Source organism: Vanessa tameamea, chromosome 15 (assembly GCF_037043105.1).
Source record: "Vanessa tameamea isolate UH-Manoa-2023 chromosome 15, ilVanTame1 primary haplotype, whole genome shotgun sequence".
Taxonomy (NCBI): domain Eukaryota; kingdom Metazoa; phylum Arthropoda; class Insecta; order Lepidoptera; family Nymphalidae; genus Vanessa; species Vanessa tameamea.
The window spans coordinates 8,557,064-8,577,975 of record NC_087323.1 but is presented as its reverse complement, the minus strand read 5'-3'; the positions used below and the strand labels follow the sequence as shown (position 1 = coordinate 8,577,975).

General features: G+C 30.7%; 1 non-coding gene across 1 annotated transcript; it reads right to left on the bottom strand.

Annotated features, from left to right (window-relative positions):
* Positions 1-18,026: 18,026 nt before the first annotated feature.
* On the bottom strand, positions 18,027-18,099 carry Trnar-acg (transfer RNA arginine (anticodon ACG)). Its single transcript has one exon. It is a non-coding gene; the product is annotated as a tRNA-Arg (tRNA).
* Positions 18,100-20,912: the final 2,813 nt, after the last annotated feature.

Here is a 20,912-nt window from a genome sequence, read left to right as displayed (position 1 = left end):
TGTATACACTATGAAAAAACATTGATAATATATTTTCTCAAACTACTTTTAATATATTTAAGAAATATTTACGATTTACAAACTAATAAATAACTAGTTTAAAATAGACATTTATACTAACACATTTATAAAAAATCCGCTAGATGGCATAAGGAAAATTATTAACCTTTTTTAAAAATTAGTATTGCAGGTAGACCTTAAAAAGACTATCTAGGTAATTAAAATGTGAGTTTAGTAAATAAAAACCTTATATAAACATGTTAACAAATGCTTATTGTAATAAATAAATAAAACACATATAAATATTTTATTCCATAAAACCTTAGAAGCCTCTCTTTTATGCGGCGTAGTCGAAACGACGAAGGTTAGTAATAGGTAACCGTTGTAAAATAAGGTTAGTGATCTAGGGTTAACAGTATAATTAAATATAATGCTTATCGTCATTTTTTAACGATTATATGACGATCACAAAACTCATTTTAAATAATAACATTATTAAATTTAAAAAAAAAAACATATAATATATAAGTAAAAGAAAAAAAATATTAACCTTTTTAGTTCTTGTTACTATCAAAAGTACCACGAGACATACGTACCCCGTGTGTACGGTACGTTGTTTGAATTGAAATGCAGTCTTTTAACACATAATATCGCACTTACTGTTTTTATTATATCACCAGTTGGTACCCATATCAAAATATTAAAGAATGTGTTAATATTAATTTGAATCAAACATTGAAGCAGCGTTGTTGAATAAGCTCCAAACTATTTTCTTATCAGTAATAGAGACTTGCGTTACTCTAGTGTTCGCTTGGAAAGCGATCGACCGAGAATTTTCTCTTCGACTTCGGTGAAATATTAATTAATACACAATAACCAAAAAATCGTACATTATTTATTCCTTTATTTGTACTTTAGTGACTAAGAGTCACATACAAAATTTAACTAATTTCTTCAGATACTAAAATCTTTAACATCTATTTACTGACTGATATTTAATTTGATATAATGTCGTAGCGACCGAGCATTTGACTGAGTTATTGTAATAAATTTACGTTCATCTATGAATTCAACACACATTTTATCAAGGCCTGTGTATTGAAGGTAGGTTGATTTAATTTGTTCATTTTGAGCGAACGAGAAATTCAATTTTGTCTGTCTGCGATACATCAATCATAATTTTAGCTTTCATTTCGATGATGCGATGACTGTTTTTAAAAGCTTGTTCAATATAAAAAACTTTAGGAAAATGTTTAAGTTTGTTTTATATTACGTATTTCTACTTCTATCGGAAAATGAAGGAACATCAGCGTAACAGAAAATAAGTATCTAAGTATAAAATAGTGTACTGACGCGGTTTTATCGCTTGTTTTTATTCAAATATCGTGAAGGATTGGTCCATCTGAAGCTAAATAGACTCCAGTAGCAGTAGTAGTAGTAGAAATATCAAATATCAAAGGATATGATAAAAAATATTATTGTAATTTACTTACACTTGGGAACTAAGTAACTAATGTTGTGTCGCTTGTGTCTGTTAAGTTAAACTGCCGCAAACTGGAATACAACAATATTAAGCCTTGCTGTTTGGTGGTAAAATATGTTATGTGTGGATGGTACCTATCTAGACGAGGTGGCAGCTATCCAGATTGGCTTACTCAAAACCCTACCATCAAGAAACAACTTATAGCAGTTTTTCACAGAATGAGGAAAAAAAATAACAAAAAATACATTTACTGTACCTATTATAAATGTTTTTATTGTTATTTTCTTTGCTAACCTAAGTTTTTAAAAGACTAACAAAAAGTCCACGAATTTTAATCTTGGTATTTTTTTGGTCCTCTGATAAGAATTGGGTTTTGTATCGTCAATAGCATAAACTTGCCAATACCGAAATAGGTATTTGGTTTCATTACACGGTCATCAATGACTGCGGTGGAGAATCCCTCTCTGAACATCCATCAAGACGTATACCACCTAAACTGACTGCCCTCCGAATTATTGGGCATTTTTTTTCACTCATCACTGTTTGGGGCAAGGGGAGCAGGCAACATAAAGCAACCCCTCCCACCCTCGCTGAGGACTTTTGCAACAAAAGAGGGCTGAACTTAAACGCTGTTCAATTTCTCCTTGAGTCAGCGAATCCTGCCTTGCTTTTACTTACAAAGACCAATAGATACCGTTGTTGCTAAATCTGTCGTCGATGTGGTGCTTTAGGGCATGGACAGATCATTCCGTAGTCTACGTAGACCCAGTCTTGGTTTGGTCGCTTATAGAGAGAGTAATGAGCAAAATAAACAGCAAGAAAGCATAAAGTATACCGTCTGAGTAAAGATATCAGAAGTAATATCTAAGAATATATATCTAATATCTAATGATTGTTATACATTAACTAGGTATGAGCGAAACCTGTCAATAGTATTTGAACATAAAATTGATACTATGTAACAGTGGAACATTATAATTTTAGAATTAACAACCATAATATATCTTAGTAGGGGAAGTACGGACAAAATGACATGGTGTTTTGTTTTTTAATCATATTTATTTATTTAATGGTATTATAAACAGTCTCAATCGTTTTTATTCATCTTAGGTTTATTGACTATCAGTAATAAAGTCTTTTAATTAAGTAGGAACTATAATAAAATGTATATAAAGAAAAAATTAACTAATCACAAAAATTTGTTATCCATATAGTACGGACAAAATGACATATAAGGTAAGGACATAATGACATACTAATTTTTAAGCACACAGTTCACAAATAAATCGTTGGGGCATCAGCACATGACGCATGAGCCCAAAGGAAACAAGAAATACATCGTAACCAACTTTCTATTTCTTCTCAGAAAGCCTTTAAGCCATTCTTGTCCAGCACTTTTCTTGTCCTTGTTGAAAAGGTGACCGAAAGCATTTTTTTCGGCTAGTTCAAAGGCAAGCTCTTGGAGTGATGTACGCGTCAAACCAAAAAGTCGGGCTTCTAAAAACTTTATTTGTTCTACTAACTCCTGTTCAATTTTAGAAAGAAAATGTTTTCTTGAATCTTCCTTAACCTTTAGAGTTACAATTCAAGGTTTTTTTTTATATTGAGTGCATGTCTTCTAAGCGTCACCTGAGGAAAACCAAATGTTTTTGCGGCTGATTCCCATCATGATTCCCATCCCACCACTCATGGATTCTTGGCTCCAAGACTGCCGATTAATTTTTCTTTCATATTTTCGCGGCATATCACCTAAACAAAATAATAAGTGTTAATTATCAAAACGGACAAAATTACATGGTATGTCATTTTGTCCATTGTATATGTATGTCATTTTGTCCATATGTAAACAAAAACGATTAAATAATCATACTTCCATCAAACAACTAATGATTGCAATAAAGTTAATCGATATCATGGAGTACTGACATAGTTCATTGATTTTAATAGAAATAATTACAAATAACAACAAATAACTTACCATAAAATAGGAGAAAACCATCTGTAAAATAAACTTTTAAAGGAGCGTAACACGTTAGAACTGCTTACTGCGACGCGACTGTGACAATGGCGCTCAACATCTGACAGGATTTTAAATATGCCTGCCGTCACGTGATACAGTAGCGGAGACGTAACTTAAATCCGCCAATTACTTAATAAGGTGACTATGTCATTTTATCCGTACTTCCCTTATAACATCACTTCGAAATTCGAAGGGTTAATAGTTACTACTTAGCTCCTTAAATTGGTAGCATTAGTTGTACAAACTTCTTTAACTTTGTCTAATGATAAAGTAATTATTCAAATCGACCGAGTAGTTTCCAAGATGTTCAAATGCTAAGCTTATAATCTATATACACTCACGGCCATTTAAAAGTAACAACTTCACTTTTATGATTTTTATAATATACTTAAAAATAATTTTCAAATGTGAATGTGTCTGCAGGATTATTTAATAAAAACGATTTCATTGATCCTGGGAGGGACGTATTTACTTTGATGACCCGCAGAAAATTAGCTATAATGTTATAATGAACCAGCACCAGCAGCAGAATTGCAGAAGACATTTCATATTGCCGTTGCGAAACAAAAGAATAGAAACGTACACTCTCATTATCAAAACCGAGAATTATAAGGTTTTGCTGTCAGAGCGATAGAAAAGCCCGTGAGTGGGCGGTACTTACCTTAATAACCTCCTCCGTGCTCATTACCATAAGCTACTTAGTCTGCGATTATTCAAATAAAATGATATAAGAATTAGCATTACTAAATAATACACCTTGAATGAATTATAATCCGTAATCATTAATAAAGAAGTATTCAAATTATTTAAAGAGCAAATAGTCTATAAACGCAAAATATGTTATAGTTCACAAGTGTGTGCTCTCTGTAATCTCACTCTCAGATGGTGAATTATTCGGAACGATAGGCATCAGATTAGACACAATGCCATTTATTGTCTTTCAAAAATCTTTATTCAATATAGAAGTGTTTACACTTGCTTATTGATGGTCAAAAATCTACCACCGGTTCGGAATTTAATACCTCTTACCTGAGAAGAACCGGCGAAAGAAACTCGGCGGGAGTTTTTTTTTTTCCATGTTACATGTACAATAATTATTATATTTTAGTTATTTGAAACAGCCTGGAGGCGATCATTTCATTCCCAAGGTGTGCAGTCAACTAAAAATTTATTAGTGTAGTAATATCCTTTAGAACACAAACGCTCTTTAACGATTTTTTTGAATTTTTTTGAACGTTTTCTGGGATCCTGTTGTAGAAACGTATACATTGCCCCAAAAAAGAGTTACTAACCCTGTGTAATCGGGTACTTGGAGTAACAAGTTTATTCTTGTTCCTAGTATTAATAGAATGTACATCACAATTTCTGAGAAAATCATTTATGTTTTTGCGTACATAACATTATCAAAAACAAATTGAGAAGCGACAATCATTATTTTAATTTCTTTAAATTTACCTCTTAACGAATCTTTTGGGCCCAGGTTATAAATTGCACGAATAGCCCTCTTGTGCAGTACAAAAATGATATTAATGTCAGCTGCATTACCCCAGAGTAGGATGCCATATGACATTATACTGTGGAAATAACTGAAATACACAAGGCGAGCCGTATCCACATCAGTCAAAAGTCTAATTTTTTTTACCGCATAGGCTGCAGAGCTGAGTCTATGTTTAAAAGTACACTCGTTTTGATACATCTTACATTGGGAGTAGTGAATTTAATACATTTTGTCTTTTTACTATTTAACATTAAATTATTAACACTAAATCAATTTACTATTACGGAGAGAGCATTGTTCACATCGTCATATATTGAAAGACGTCTTTTTATTTTAAATATTAAAGAAGTATCATCAGCAAACAATACTATCTCGAGTTTATCACCTAGGAGATGTGGCAGGTCATTTATATAAACAAGGAACAGGAAAGGAACTTTACACTGCCAGTGTAAAGCAAGTTAAGCATACTCCTTATTGATGGCAAATAATTTTGTTATAATAATAATTATTTCAGAAATAATTGTAGTAAATATTTATTTTGGATTCTTATTTATCAATGGCGTATTATGAAACTATATACATATATAAAATTCAAAATATATTTGTAACAAATAGTAAACAAAATCAAACTCTAGAGACAAACATACATTTAAAACTCCACTGAAAACGATGAAATATACGGTATATTTAAAACAAATCGAAATATTTTAAAGAGTTTTTTCTACATTTTCATATAAACGATTGGTAAGTAATTAGCTTTCTACCAGGGTGAATGAAAAAGTTTTAATAACATCGGTTGATTTTATGTGTCTGGTAACATAGCAGGTTTTTGAGTCGATGATATTAATTACACATAAATTGCCCATTTTCTTAATATTAAATTGATTTCATTATATTTTAAATGAGTTTATTTTTCAGTTAATTCTACGATGAAAGGTTTTGTTTATTTTCCCTTACGTTTAAGTATTTTAACGTTAATTTAACAACGATTTTCCCATTTAACTTACATTATACACAATCGGAAACATCGCGTGCAGAATTAAAATGGATTAGATTTTAATTAAATGCCTTGTGCCTAGTTGAAAGCGTTCTTCTAGTTTCATTGAACTTTTTTTTTATAAAATGTCTACATGAAAATTTATAATGGCCTGATATTTTTATTTAGTATTAACTTTACTTGAACTTATACGCCTTTCAAGACGCAGAATCAGAATTTGTGGGTTATCAGAGATACTGTCTTTGCTAGTTATACAGTCTAATGCGACTTGCGAGAATGGCAGGCTCTTCCACACCTTTATGGTGTGCGGAGAAATTGATGGTTTCTTTGCACACTCTTCAACAAATACTTGTTCTTTTGGCATTTATTGACAAGGAGAATATCACTTGTTCTTTACGTCATGAAAGCAGGATTTATTCATCAAAATTTTCAGTTGGGAACATGTATGGTAAAAGCAGAATCATCGGAAAATTCGAAATCCGGAGATTTATTTCGATGGAAATATCCACACAGATCGTAGGAGAGATATGTTGAAGAGCTTCAGCAGCTTCTCCAGCTTACCGGGTCTCATTTGAAAATGAATGCGAAACACTTATAGTACGTTTGATTTTATGACAATAGTAAAAGTTGTAATCGTTATATAGTCTGATTTCATAGATATCTCCCGAACTTAAAGGAATAAAAAGATGCGGATTTTCCCCATGGAAATAATTTCATTTCGCATGCAAAAAAATAATGTTTTGTTTCATGGTACTACTATCGCTGAAAGTAATTTAATTTTACAGGTAAAAGACAATAAAATGCATACATGAAGATCTTATTCGGATTGGGTTTGCATTCGCACGAGCATATTTATTCAAATATTAAATTACATACAGTTAAAGATTAATTAACCCAAGGAAACTTGTGTGCATCGAAATAATTTTATGGTATTATTAAATAATAAATACATAGTTACAATTTTTTTACGTTTCGAAATCAATGGCTAAAATAAAAAAAAATGTGATGCAATCGGTACTAATAATATAAATGCGAAAGTAACTGTTTGTCTGTCCGATACGCTCTTACGGTCAAACCATTTATCTTAACGAATTTAATGAAATTTGGAATGAAGACATAGACTTTTTAATACCTTACACCTGACAACTATCCCTAACGCATGCGAAGACGTAGGCGACAACTAGTGTTCTTATAAAATGTCTTGTTCTAGAATGCACTGCATTGTTCAGTAATACACACTATACAAAGACCAAGCCGTATACATAACAAGTAACATAGCTTATGCAAATATTTGATACTAGTTGAGAGCGACCCCGAGAAACTTATTGTTAGTGCAGAGACGGGTGGGATTGGCATCTACGACAATATTGTGTTTTTATATAATATACCGTCAATTTTATAGTGTAGGTATGGATGGTTTCTTAGTCTACTTACAAATACTTACATCAGAAAAAAAACAACCGATAAGATTTACCAAATTTGAAAAAAACGTTGTTATTTTTTTTTTGTTTTATTAAATTTAAAAATAAGTTAATTTATGTTACATTTTCGAATTGTCTCATAATATATATTCGTTTCAAACAGTGTGCTAGATGAATGAAATAAAACGAATATTATCGGAAATATGGTGCTCTCATTGAACTGAAAAGAGATTGAACAATAATAGATGTACGAAAAAAATACCTTATCAATCGACAATCAAAAAAGAATTGTCAATAAAAATATCAGCATGGAAACAAATCAAGTATACAAGATTATTTTGTAACTTATGTAATGGAACTTTACAATATGTAGTGTTATGTGGCAAAATTATATGGGTCTCAGAATAAACAAAACAAGGGGACCTGTAATTTTTAAAGATAAAAAGATGAGCTAGGGCTTGAATTTACTTCTCTATATAAAATGGCAAATTTTACTTACATATGAATTGACCTCACATGAGTCGATCGATCAATAAAGATACCAAAAAAAAACCACTTTAATATTTATTTGTAATAATATCAAAGACAATACAACAAATGATACGTTCATACATTCAGCTGTTTATTTTATAAACCAGTGATCCGAATATCATCAGCTAATATCGTTTTTATAGGACAGTGAATACGTTATAAGATTTTATGTAAAATATATCCATTTTATAGATACTGAATACGTTTACGAGGTTGAATAATATCCCTCGGGCTCGACGATATAACGGCGTTAGCTGTATCATATCTGACTGATTTCACACATTTTTCGTATGTGACGAAAGTATAATCCAATTTTATTCTTTAAAAAAATTTTTCCTAACATGATTACATATATTTTTTTGCATAACCAGGGACTATACATACTATTGATAACCGACTTTGAAAAATAGGTATTTTTTTATATCCGCTCTGATTTTTTATTTTGAGCCCAGCAAACCTAACTGAATCCAATATAAAAAATATAACCGAATATACATAAAATAACATAATATGTATGGACGAATTCTTATTGAATAAGTCTTCGCTTTTTGAAGTTAAAAAGAATTAAGTGTTTTGAATTTAATAATGAATTACATATGTTGTTTAAAAGTAATTAACTGGGCTGCTCGATAAGCTACTTCGAACAAAGAGGTTTTAGTTAACAAAGGCGACCTAATCAAGGAGTAGAGCCGCTAAAAGCCCCATAATATCCTTACGCTATTATTTCCCGATAAAGACACATTAATTCATTCCAAAACATGTTTTGTTACGCTTACCATATGTTTTATAGCAGATATTCATGTATATACATTTTTTAATAAAATATATTTGTATTTATGTATATGCGATGTTAAAGTAACTCTTGATCGTCAATAGCTCCACGAAAAGGCTGTATAACGATAAAGTCAAAGGTTCGATCCCTTTGAAAGGTTCGATGGCCCTTGACGCTGTTATTCTTCTGACTCCTAACAAAAGCTTTATATTTGAAGAAGAAAATAAGAATATCAGTAGTTCCATACAAAAAGGATTTTTAAATTCTTTATGAAACGTACAGAATTTCCGAGTTAATTTTTTTGTTACCGGATAATTATAGTCAAGGACTGTTAGTTTCTAGTGAATCTAGCCAGGTTGTACATTGTCAGAAAAATACAAACAAGCTTTTAATATAACGGACCAATTTCATTTAATTTATAAACACTATAACCTCACCTAAGAGATTATAAACTATCAAAACTTGATACGTTTCATTGTAAATTCAATGCTCCTTTACATTTTTTTCGACAGTTTACAATCTATCTTTATTATTATTTTAACAACTTAATTTTATAGTAGATTACTTTTTGTGTCCATTGTTTGCATAATTAATAATTAATTTAAAATGAATATTCATATATGTCGGAGGAGCAGGATGCCGAACAGTTGGGTTCGGGGATTGATCCGACATTTGGAAGACTATGTGAGCGTGCAATGGAGATGTTCACAAAATAAAACGTATTTAATATCGTCTAATCACTGTATTAATTGATTCAATAATCGTACACTACATTAATACCAAAGGATTACAATAATTCATCTCGATTAAGAGCAAATGGGTTTGCAAGCAACCATCGCATTCGAGGCGATTGTCAAAACATAACGACTCGCGTTGCCATGACACTTACAACTCCATTCGGGGTGACCCGCTCTTAAAAGTAAATCAGCCATCAAACATTATTGCCAACTATTCCTTAATTATCCAAATCAACATTCAAAGTAATCTCGCCCCGTTATATATATTTAGTTAAATATAAGGTCAAAGGTGGCGCAGCAGTTGAAACACCTGAATTTAAACTGAAGGTAATTGAGGTTTAAAACGGAAGGTTTAACACTGGGCAAACACTGCTGAATTTACATGTACAAAATTTGTTTTTATATTTAATATTGTGCTTGGCAGTGAAGAAAAATTACAAGGAAATCTGCATGTGTTCAGTGAAAATCTACATTACTTAAGTTGTTTTATCCCCTAGCCGGCCAAATTTCGTTCTAAAGCCATTCAGCGATACTTATTATTTTGTTCCTGTTTGAAAGATAAGTGAGCTAGGTAACTACAGGCACAAGGGACATAACATAGACTCCGAGGCTGGTGTCGCATTAGCGATGTAAGGAATTGTTAATATGCTTTACAGTCTAGAGGCGAATATTTGATATATTATAGAAAAAAAACTAAACAACAATGGTATCTTTTTACGGTTCAAGGGTTAATTGAGCCAGCTTACATAACAGGCACAAGGAACATAGCATATTAGTTCCGAAGGTCAGTGGTGGATTAGCGATGTAAAGATTGATTAATATTTTATATATTAATAATGTCTATAGACGGTGGTCATCAACTACTCATCAGGTGGTCCATTTGTCAGTTTGCTATTAATAAAAAAACTGCCACACGTATATCCGATCTGTTTTGGTGCAGCGTGCTAATTTCACCTCTTAATTTAATGTGTACTGAATAAATTAATCTCTTACAAAATGGGTTTATTTTACTCAAATATAAGTGGACGCATGAAAAGTTCGTCAAACAAGTGTATCTCTAAATTCAGAAAGTGTATTTACTGGTTTGTTACTCCAATTCCAGAGATGAAGCGACGCCATTAAAGCCAGTTGCAATGCAACCAAGATTGCTTGATTTTATTTTGTGATTTATCGCAGTTTGTGTAAGTGTTTCACTTAACCCATAAGCCGTTAGGGAAAATACATTTGAACTAGTATAATGATTGTATACATCAGGAAAGAAGCGATAAGTTATAGTCGCTTAAAGATATTTTTTGGTAAAGTTCACCATATATTTTCAGATTAAATTTAAAGCATCTGCTTCATTCGTTGGAACATATAATCGAAGCAAATGACACATGAAAACTCACAATTACTTTAATAAATATTTTTCCTGAGAAGTCTTTATAAAGAAATATTTTAAATTCATGTCAAAAGTCATTGCATTCATTGGAAAATTTTAATATAGATAGTGCAACAGTAAATACGTGTCTGACGTCATATTTAATTAAGAGAATTTAACTTGTCAGCTTTATTTAAACATTTACGCCATTCACTGATATTTGCAATACAACGCTTCAATAAATTTTGTCGTAAGCAATCTCATTACACACAGTGCATCCTAAAGGTAATATAAAAAAGTGTGTACTTAACTCGTAAATACAAATAAATTAATGAACAGGTGGATGTTATTTTTTTTATATTATTAATTTGCATGTATGAAGATATATTAGTATATACACCTTTTGATGTATAAACTTATAAATACGCTAATACTAACATGTTGTTCACTAAAAATCTCACTTAATCAATTTGCACTCCTTCGTCTATGCACGTGTTCACGTGTTACCAAATATGGATTTCCTTCTATATAGGCATAATACATCACACCGCCTGTACTATGGATATCCATTAGCTGATTTTGGTGTGATTTCATTGTTATCTTTCGGAAGATATTTTGTGTATTATCATCCCTATCACAAACAGAATTTCGATAAAATCCGCGCATCAAATGATTTGTTTAGCAAATATTTATGTAACATACAATGTGCTTGAATATTTCGGTTTTCTGCACATTCAACTTTATCGACTTAAATAGTTTTTGATCTTCAAGCCTGGTGTGGTGTGGTTAAGAAAAACCTAGATTATTTTGTTGGATGAAGTTTAGCCATCTGTGTCCAACGGCCTGCAGGGGAACAGTACGGTAGACCAAACCTTATCTTCAAGATGTGATGTCCTTTATCCAAAATTGGGATATTAACAGGCTTTTACGTTTTATGTGACGCTACGTAAGCAGGAGTCATTTGTTTAGTTTCACTTTATTTAAAAAAGGTGGTTGTCAATAAAATTTATGTTTGTATTTATTCCTATTGTGTATATGTATTTATTAACTTATAATTCCGTTATTTATAAACGATATTTTTAGTATACTTCCTACTAGGTCCCATTTAAATATAAAAAAAAAAAAAATAGGTAATTTATTTTGTTGACAAACTTTTATTTTATTTAACTTTGACTTCTATATACAAACAACATTTTATTTTATGCTCATATGTATCATAGACACTGTCGCATAATATTATGAGTTGCATTTAGCTTCTATTATAGATAATAATTATTAAATAATACTCGTAATATAAAAGGAAAAACAAACATTGATTTTGAAAAATCTTAGTATTATACTAACTGCCAAAAGTCGTTCTTATAAAGTAATATTTACAAATTGAGATTTTGACAATAGAAATATAAATAAATGATAAACTAGGAAACCCACAACATAACCAACGTATTACTTTCCTAAGAGCAGGTATAAATAACCTTTTGTATGATGCCCATATACATGAAGTGCTCTCAGTTATAATCAATCAAAAAGGGAAGTAGCTCGACATGTTATAGAAGTGTTAGGAATCTCGTTACTTGTTCAGCGTTGATTGATTGAGCTTGTCGCAATTTGCTAAATCAGACTCAAAGCCTCTATCGCACTTAGACTGTTCGTAATTAGCTTTGAAAAATCTTTTACGTTGAAAAACCTCTTCCGTACTTCGTGTGGTTTCTATGCGTATCTTTTTTGCATTTTTGTATGATATGATTTCAGGTCCTAATTAATATTATCAATTCGAAAGTGAGTTTTTTACGTTTTCACGTAATTACTCAGGCGATCTTACACCTGTCGACGGGCAGGTGTTAGGTACTCCTGAAAATGTGTGTGCAGAATTTCTCACCTCACACTTCGTTGAAACAGCTAGTGAAAAAGATTTTATTAAATAAAAAAATTACATTATTACGAAAAAAAGAAAATGTTTTATTCATATAATTGTTTTATATTTGTCGTTCTTTACTAAAGTTCATCCTGATCGACTTTTCGTCGGTTTCATATATAAGCCTCGATGAGGCTCTTTCAATGAATACCTCGGCCACCGTGGTCTTATTGCTCGTAAGGTATTAAAATCCACAAGTAGCTAAACATAGATAAAATATCTCTTCTTTCGTTCTTATAAATATATATAACGTTGTATATGAAGCAGAATTAACTATAAAATATTTATAACAATGATTAAACACTATAACCAAACAATCCAAATCCATTAAATAATCAATTCTGTAAATTGTAGTTTAGGGGTGAACAATTACAGAGCTTTTGAAATCGACAAACTTCGGGCGCGATATCGGAAAATTGTATTATTAATTATTTATGTATACATATGTTGTAATATGCTGCGTCTTTACTGAATATTTATGTATAAATTATTTCATATGTGGGTCTTAATAAGGACGTTTTACATAATAGATCCAATTGCCAATTATGATAATAATACGTATGTATCTGTTCTCTATTATATTCTGTTTAGGTCGTCTCGAGCAAGGCTAAATATTGGCTTTGGCGGGCCAGACATATTTGTATATCTTTGTATTAGTTTATTCGCGTTTATGTTTACACAATAATGCCTTACAGCATAGAAATTGACACAGTGCTTAAAATTGATGAGGGTTTAGTTATTAATTTAACTCTATTCTCTATCCAATAATTTCAATGAAAATTTTATCATCAAAGCTCATTAGGGATAAAAAATCAATAATACAAACAATTGTATTAATTATTAAATTGAATTGTTTATTAATTAAGCATCAATATAATTGTCTAAATTAAGTCCGAGCGGTTTCGATCGCGTTAAACTTTACTACTCCGCCCGTCGGTCGTAGCACGATGTTATATAGTATTAATTTATAAACTTTCTCAATGGATGGGCTCTCTAACTTATGAAGAGTTTTTAACCATCAGACTTTTACTTCAACAGTATATTATCTTAGTATATGTTGTGCAAAATTCATAAAAAATAATATATATATATATATTTAAGAGCCGAGTGGTTAGAACGCGTGCATCTTAACCGATGATTTCGGGTTCAAACCCAGGCAAACACCACTGAATTTTCATGTGCTTAATTTGTGTTTATAATTTATCTCATGCTCGGCGGTGAAGGAAAACATCGTGAGGAAACCTGCATGTCTCTAATTTCAACGAAATTCTGCCACATGTGTATTCCACCAACCCGCATTGGAGCAGCGTGGTGGAATATGCTCCAAACCTGCTCCTCAAAGGAAGAGGAGCTGCTAAATATATTTTTCATTCGATATAGTCACTTTCCATAGACACAGCAAGATGTTAAAACAACTAACTTCGTCAATAAACACGGGATTGAAGTTATTATATCCCTTACGCTTTAATTAAACTATTGTACTCACCTAGAAATCGCATTAAAATAAAACTATTGTATGATTTGATAGAATAATATGTGCTGAGTGGTGTAATTTCTTCACTGTCTTGTTTTAGAAACAGTTGTTTTAGAAACATATCTTTTTTGAATAGACAGCTTGCATATGACATAGTGTTTTATTTAATAAGTTAAAAGCAAAATATATTGATAGGATCGAATTTGATTATTAATAAGTTTTGTTAGTTTGTAGATGACAGATTGATCTTGTGCGTAGGTTTCGAGATAATTATTTGTCGTTAAAGTACGTAGCAAATGGTTTCTCATTAAATTCATTACAAGATGGTAGACCATGTAATTTAATTAATTAATAAATATGTCTTAAGTAAATTATTGAGCTAAAAGCGAATTAAATTTGGCTTTTAATATAGTTTTTTTTTTTTTAAAGAATTTTATTATAATACTTTTGAGCATTCAAAAGCTTTTGCCTACGGAAGTTCCTTTAAAATGTCTTGAGGAAGTTCCGTCTTCTCAAAGCTAACTAAAAAAATGTTGGAATTAATTCTTAAAATATTTTTGACTATGTTGTGACTTGACTTAAATATTCGACGACAAAAGATTAAATTAAGATGGCATTTTATACAAAACAATTTCATCGAGACTTTTGACACATGTCGACAAGAAATTCTTAAAGTATTCTAAGAAAACGACTAAAAGTCTTTCGAGAAGCTATTGTTTTAACATCACAATGAAAGCAAATAAATCCAAAACTCGCGCGAGCCAAGTGTCTTGAGCATTATTTGTTTTAATAAAATATTTCGTTTCCTTCTTGAGCAAATGTTATTCTAAAAGTCTGACTAAAAAAATATATCTGTTAGAAATAATTAAAGCCAAATCAATATTGCTTTATAATTAAAATGTTGTAATAGTACTAAGTACGAGTGTAGTACCGATTGTGCCTATAAGAATGTTCTTTCTTTTTTAACTTATAAATTAACCTGTAAATGTCGTACTGCTGAGCCAAGGACTCCTCTTCCTGTTGTGAAGAAGGCTTAGAGCTTATTTCACCATGCTGATCCAATGCGGGTTGGTGGATACACATTTGGCAGGATTTCGTTGAAATTAGACGCATGCAAGTTTCCTCACGACGAATACCTTCATCGTCGAGCACTAGAAGAATTATAAATACAAATTAAGCTCACGAAAATTCAGTGGTGATTGCCGGGATTTGAACACGAGCGTTCTAACCATTGAGCCATCTCGGCTCAACTTATAACTTGCTTGTAATTTTTACCCAATTAAATTAACATCGGGTATAAACTAACTAGTATAAACCTAAATCTATATACAAGAGCTTGATACTTTATTTCGGCTTAAGATTAGGAAACGGCTTTAAATACAAAACGTCTGGTAATTTAATCTAATTTTTCATTTTTTGAGAACTTGTCACAAAAAGAACATTATTTGTGTACAATTTAAATGCGTTCCGCATAGCAATCTAGCGGCAAAATTAATTAAAGTAAAAAATATGTCTTGGTTCTTTCTTTTCTTTGTTTTCTTGGCCTTTGTAATAGGAAAATTAGTCTTTATCATATTAAATATATTACTTTAATACTGAACATAATAGTCATTTTTGATTTATTTTATTATATATAGACCAAATTATTATACAATTATATATTCGTACAATAAAGATAAACCTGCCCCATATAATATATTTATAATAAGCTACATTAGGTTTTATATTGACTGCAGCAGAGAATTCGTTGAACAAAAATATGGAAAATAAAACAAACTAAATGAAAACATAAATAGAATATCGAAAACTAAAGAACTTAAAAAAATAACGCTTAAATAACTATTTAAGTTACAAGTATATTTTAAAGAACTCATACACATTTATTATTTGAAATAAGATAATGAGAATATATTTCAAATACAAGAAGTACATCCGGTAAATATTAGAGAAAATTATTAAAACATCAAAATTAAGATTAACCTATTTTTTTTTAAATTAATTATTTAATATTATTGAAACCATAATGTTTAAATTTTCAGTTTTTAAATTACTATTAGCTTTTAATTTATAATTATTTATTGATATTTTTGTATTCAATAAATAATACTTTGAGTTTTGTTTTAAATATATAATAATGTATACGAGACAGTATGATAAATATTTTGGTTCTGCATACTTTTATTTTGATACCGTAAAATATCAGTTCAGAAATATTTAATACGAATACTTTCTGAATAGACGCCTGAGACGCTGAAAAGAAATGGTTGTCATCAATCAAAAGTACAATCTGTCAGTGATTTATTTCTACCTCCACGAGATATGTATAATATACCAATTGCATTACAGATTTTATGAAACTTTGTCTAGTAACAAAAAATAAAAATAGTTATTTCGTTTGGAAATAAACTAAGAATATAATATAAAAAATATTTTTTATTTTTTTATTAGTCTAAATGTGTACGTTCCTTGTAAACATTTTAAAATTTTTTTTTATTTATCTGAAGTGTTTTTCTATTTAATTTCTATAAGTATATTTTAAATTTCGTATCAAGAGGTAAATCCATTCATTAATAACAGAGCGAGGTAATCCGTTTTGATAATTCTGATGTCTCATAAATAACCCGACATTGTGAAGATGAGGGAAGCCATTTATTGTCATGACATTAACTAATTACTTCCGAAACTGTAACTGTGTATACAATGAGTGCTTAATATGTATCCTTACTAGTTATGTGAAACAGTTTTCTTATCTAAGGACAAGTAGGGAAAAGGAATGATATTACATATAATATTTGTCTAGAAATAAATGAAAGTTTTTTCTAGTAATTAATTAACCAAATCTAATAAAAAATGTTTTGAACATTGAATCTGTGCCTTTGAAAAGGATTTCAAAGGTAATAGAAACTATATTTTTCCACTCGTTTAAATCGAATGGAAGTCCATTATTCAAAAAGTTTGCTCGGAAACTCTAAGGATTTGCTACTGAAAGGAGCCGTGGTAACGAATAGCCACCTGTAACGAGCCCTAGTTAAGGCAGTTAATTCGTTCCGCACTGCGGAAATGAGGGAACTAATGACATCTCATTGATGAAAATAAGTACACGCTACAAGATTCCTCTCCATTTACAAATTTTTCCTTAAAAATAAATGATAGTAATATATTTTATTTACACAAAGAAAGCTTAATATTTATTAAACCGTTAAATGAAATAATATAATTTAATCTTCGTAGGGGAGCTCAATGCTAAATTGCCCTAGGAGTATCACATAACGCTGGCAACAATATTACGTTCTGTTATATTGCAGTGTGAAATACGAATGAAACAGTGCAAAACCTGGGTACCACTTAAGGCACTTCTTTGTCAATTTACGGCACCTTGCACGTTGCACTATGTTCTAAAACATTCGCAATGTGATCAATCTCGGCAAAACTCATATTGTGATGTACATTATATATCAATTTTGAATGCAGTTATTTTTACATATATTTTTTCAAAAAAAATTAATAATACAACATTATAGATATTAATTATAACATATAGGTAACAGAACAACATTAATCTGTTTAATCGAGATTAATAAATAACCGTATGCCATCAATTCATTCCTTAAACAACAATGCATTGATCAACAAACGAAAATTAATTCGTTCGTTGATTGATTTTTCACGTAGGGCTCTGAATTTAATTATCGTTTAATTATTCTCGTTTATAATATCACCGCATTTAAATCAAGTTGTGAAAGGGCAACGTAAATTAATTATTTTATATTATGCTGGTTTTTAAATTGTTACAATTAAAAAATAAAACGATTAGATCACGACCCTGCCAGGATTCGAACCTGGAATCTTCTGATCCGTAGTCAGACGCGTTATCCATTGCGCCACAGGGCCATATGATTTGAGGACAAAATTAAGACATAGTTGCCTAATTCTCAAACTTTACTGGAAGTCTTTGTATTATTGAAAAATAATATCGTTTCTTTTATAAAGCTGTTTAAAAGTCAACACAGTTTCGTCGTGAACTTATTAAAATTATAACGTTTTATGTAATTTTTGGTGACTTTCCGAAATTGTAATAAAAACTATTAAGTACAAAAACAGAAATAGCCAACTAAGTATTTAAATTGTAATGAACCTTTACTACCTACATTACAGATCGCAGAAGTTGTTTTTAATTTATACTGACAACAATGATCAGGGTATAAAAAAAATTAGGACTTGCTTCGTTTAATTATCTATGATTATGTAATATTTACAAATATAAAAAATCCTATAACAATTTGTAATTCACACTTGTTACGTGAATATACTAAATTTACAGCGGGTTAAATTGCAAAGCGGATTAAATCATTCGAAAGTATTGCGAGTATGTAATAAAACCTCTCAAAAAGCGCTGCATCTTATGGTACAGGTTTTATGTATATTGGCTTTTTAGCATTAGCAGCCTGTAAATTTCCCACTGCTGGGCTAAAGGCCTCCTCTCCCTTTGAGGAGAAGGTTTGGAGCATATTCCACCACGCTGCTCCAATGCGGGTTGGCGGAATACACATGTGGCAGAATTTCGTTGAAATTAGACACATGCAGGTTTTCTCACGATGTTTTCCTTCACCGCCGAGCACGAGATGAATTATAAACACAAATTAAGCACATGAAAATTCAGTAGTGCCTGCCTGGGTTTGAACCCGAAATCATCGGTTAAGATGCACGCGTTCTAATCACTGGGCCATCTCGGCTTAGTAGCTTTTATAGTTAGGCACACGAAAAGTATCTTTATTGGAATAGATAGATAGATGTCAGGTATTAATTTAAGGTGTGCAAAAGACTTTTAATTTATGTCATATAGGTTTGAAAATATATTAGGATACTTAAAAAAACTTATTAGGTATAGTTAGGGGTTAGATTGGGAATTAACTTCCTACGCTATAATTATATAAGAAAGTATTGTATAAAATAGTTTAGTATACCTGTAAATATAATGACCTTGTTTTTTAACCTTGTCCTTGAACATGATAATACTGCATTGCAAGTTACGCATGATAGTTATCACGAAAACGGTCCCACTTGGTATTGCAATAAGAACTAATTTAGTGTAACAAGCGTAATGTTGACAAATCTTGGTCGAGACCTAGTGGCACCTATTTGGCCTTCAGAATACTTCAACAACACAAAGGCGCCTGGTAGAGCATGTAAACAACGTTTATTAGAAGCAATTCAGTAAAGAATTTAATGAAGCTGTATATTATCACTTACTTAAATATTTTTTTTTGGAATGAAATTCTTTTACGCGGCTTACAGTACAGTGATTTGGTAGAACATGAGGAAAAAACGTTATGCCTCCTCAAGGCGATCTTTCCTCCCTCTTTCTCTATTTTATACACGGTTTTATTAAAATGTATTTATTGTTAATGTCATAATTCACGCGGGATTATTAAAATCAATTTTATTTAATTGTGTCTTTTATTTAATACATAATATATAGTAAAGCAAATTTTCGTTTTATTTTTAGAATTATTTACGCATTATACTCATATAAATTTTATAAAATATATCAATTTTGATATTGTAATGTTTTTAAAAAAGGCAAACCAAAAGGTCACAGATGTCACAACGAATAACATAAAAGAAAAAAAATGTCTGCTTTATCTGTATATATAAATGACATTTCAGATTTGGCTATTACTCTTCCTAACTATAGAACATCTAGGAATCTAGGAATTATTCTGAAAAAACTGCAAAAAATATATGGATGGTTTTAGTGATGCATGACTCCTTTCATATTCTAGTTTGTAAATATTTATAAATAGAATATGTTTATATATTTACAGAGATGCATAATTATTCCTAGATGATGTATAATACTGACTAAGGCATGTTACATTATAGAAATATTCGTTAAAAAATACACACATAGACGCTATTTCATCTTTTATCTCGTAAATGTTGCCCATTATACATTGATAAGATACTGAGATCATTTTTGTAATGATCGTAAACATTCGTTGCTCTAAGCCTAATATTAGTATATTCTAAGTTTAATCTGATCCAATCTTAAGAAATGTTTTCTAACTATAATCAAAATACTTCCTTAGAAAATCTCTTCCAACAAAATATTCCAATTTCAATTAAAGAGTTCATTCAAATTATGAGAATCATTTAATATACCCATATCATTAAAACTATAACCATAATCGTAATATTATCCGTAGTGATCGTATTCTAGCTCTTTGATTTCCGTTCCCATTCTTCCACTCCAACGAATCCAGTCGAGTCTAATCGGCGCCATATGCCTCGTTGAGCGGGACAATACAAGGCAATAACTATAGACCTTGCTTTGATTATTTATTAATCAAAGAGATATAATTACTCCTTTTATAAATTATAAATACAATCAAATTTATTTTAAAAAAGGACTCCTGTCTTTTTTTATGTATAATATCTAGTCTCATAGAGAGAGATAGTCTGTAATACAGTTATTTTTTTATCTATTTCAAACAAAGATATGTCTTGCTGATCTGTTAGTTTTTAAATAATAATTTAACGATGTAATTGTTGTATTATTTAGTTTGTAACAGTAACAGTCTGTAAATATTCTAGAAATGAAGAAAAGTTTTGGAGCTTACTTAGTTGTGGAGTATGCTGCACGCTGCTCCAATGCGTGTTGGTCGATAAACATGGCAGATTGTCATCCGCCATATTCAGGTGTC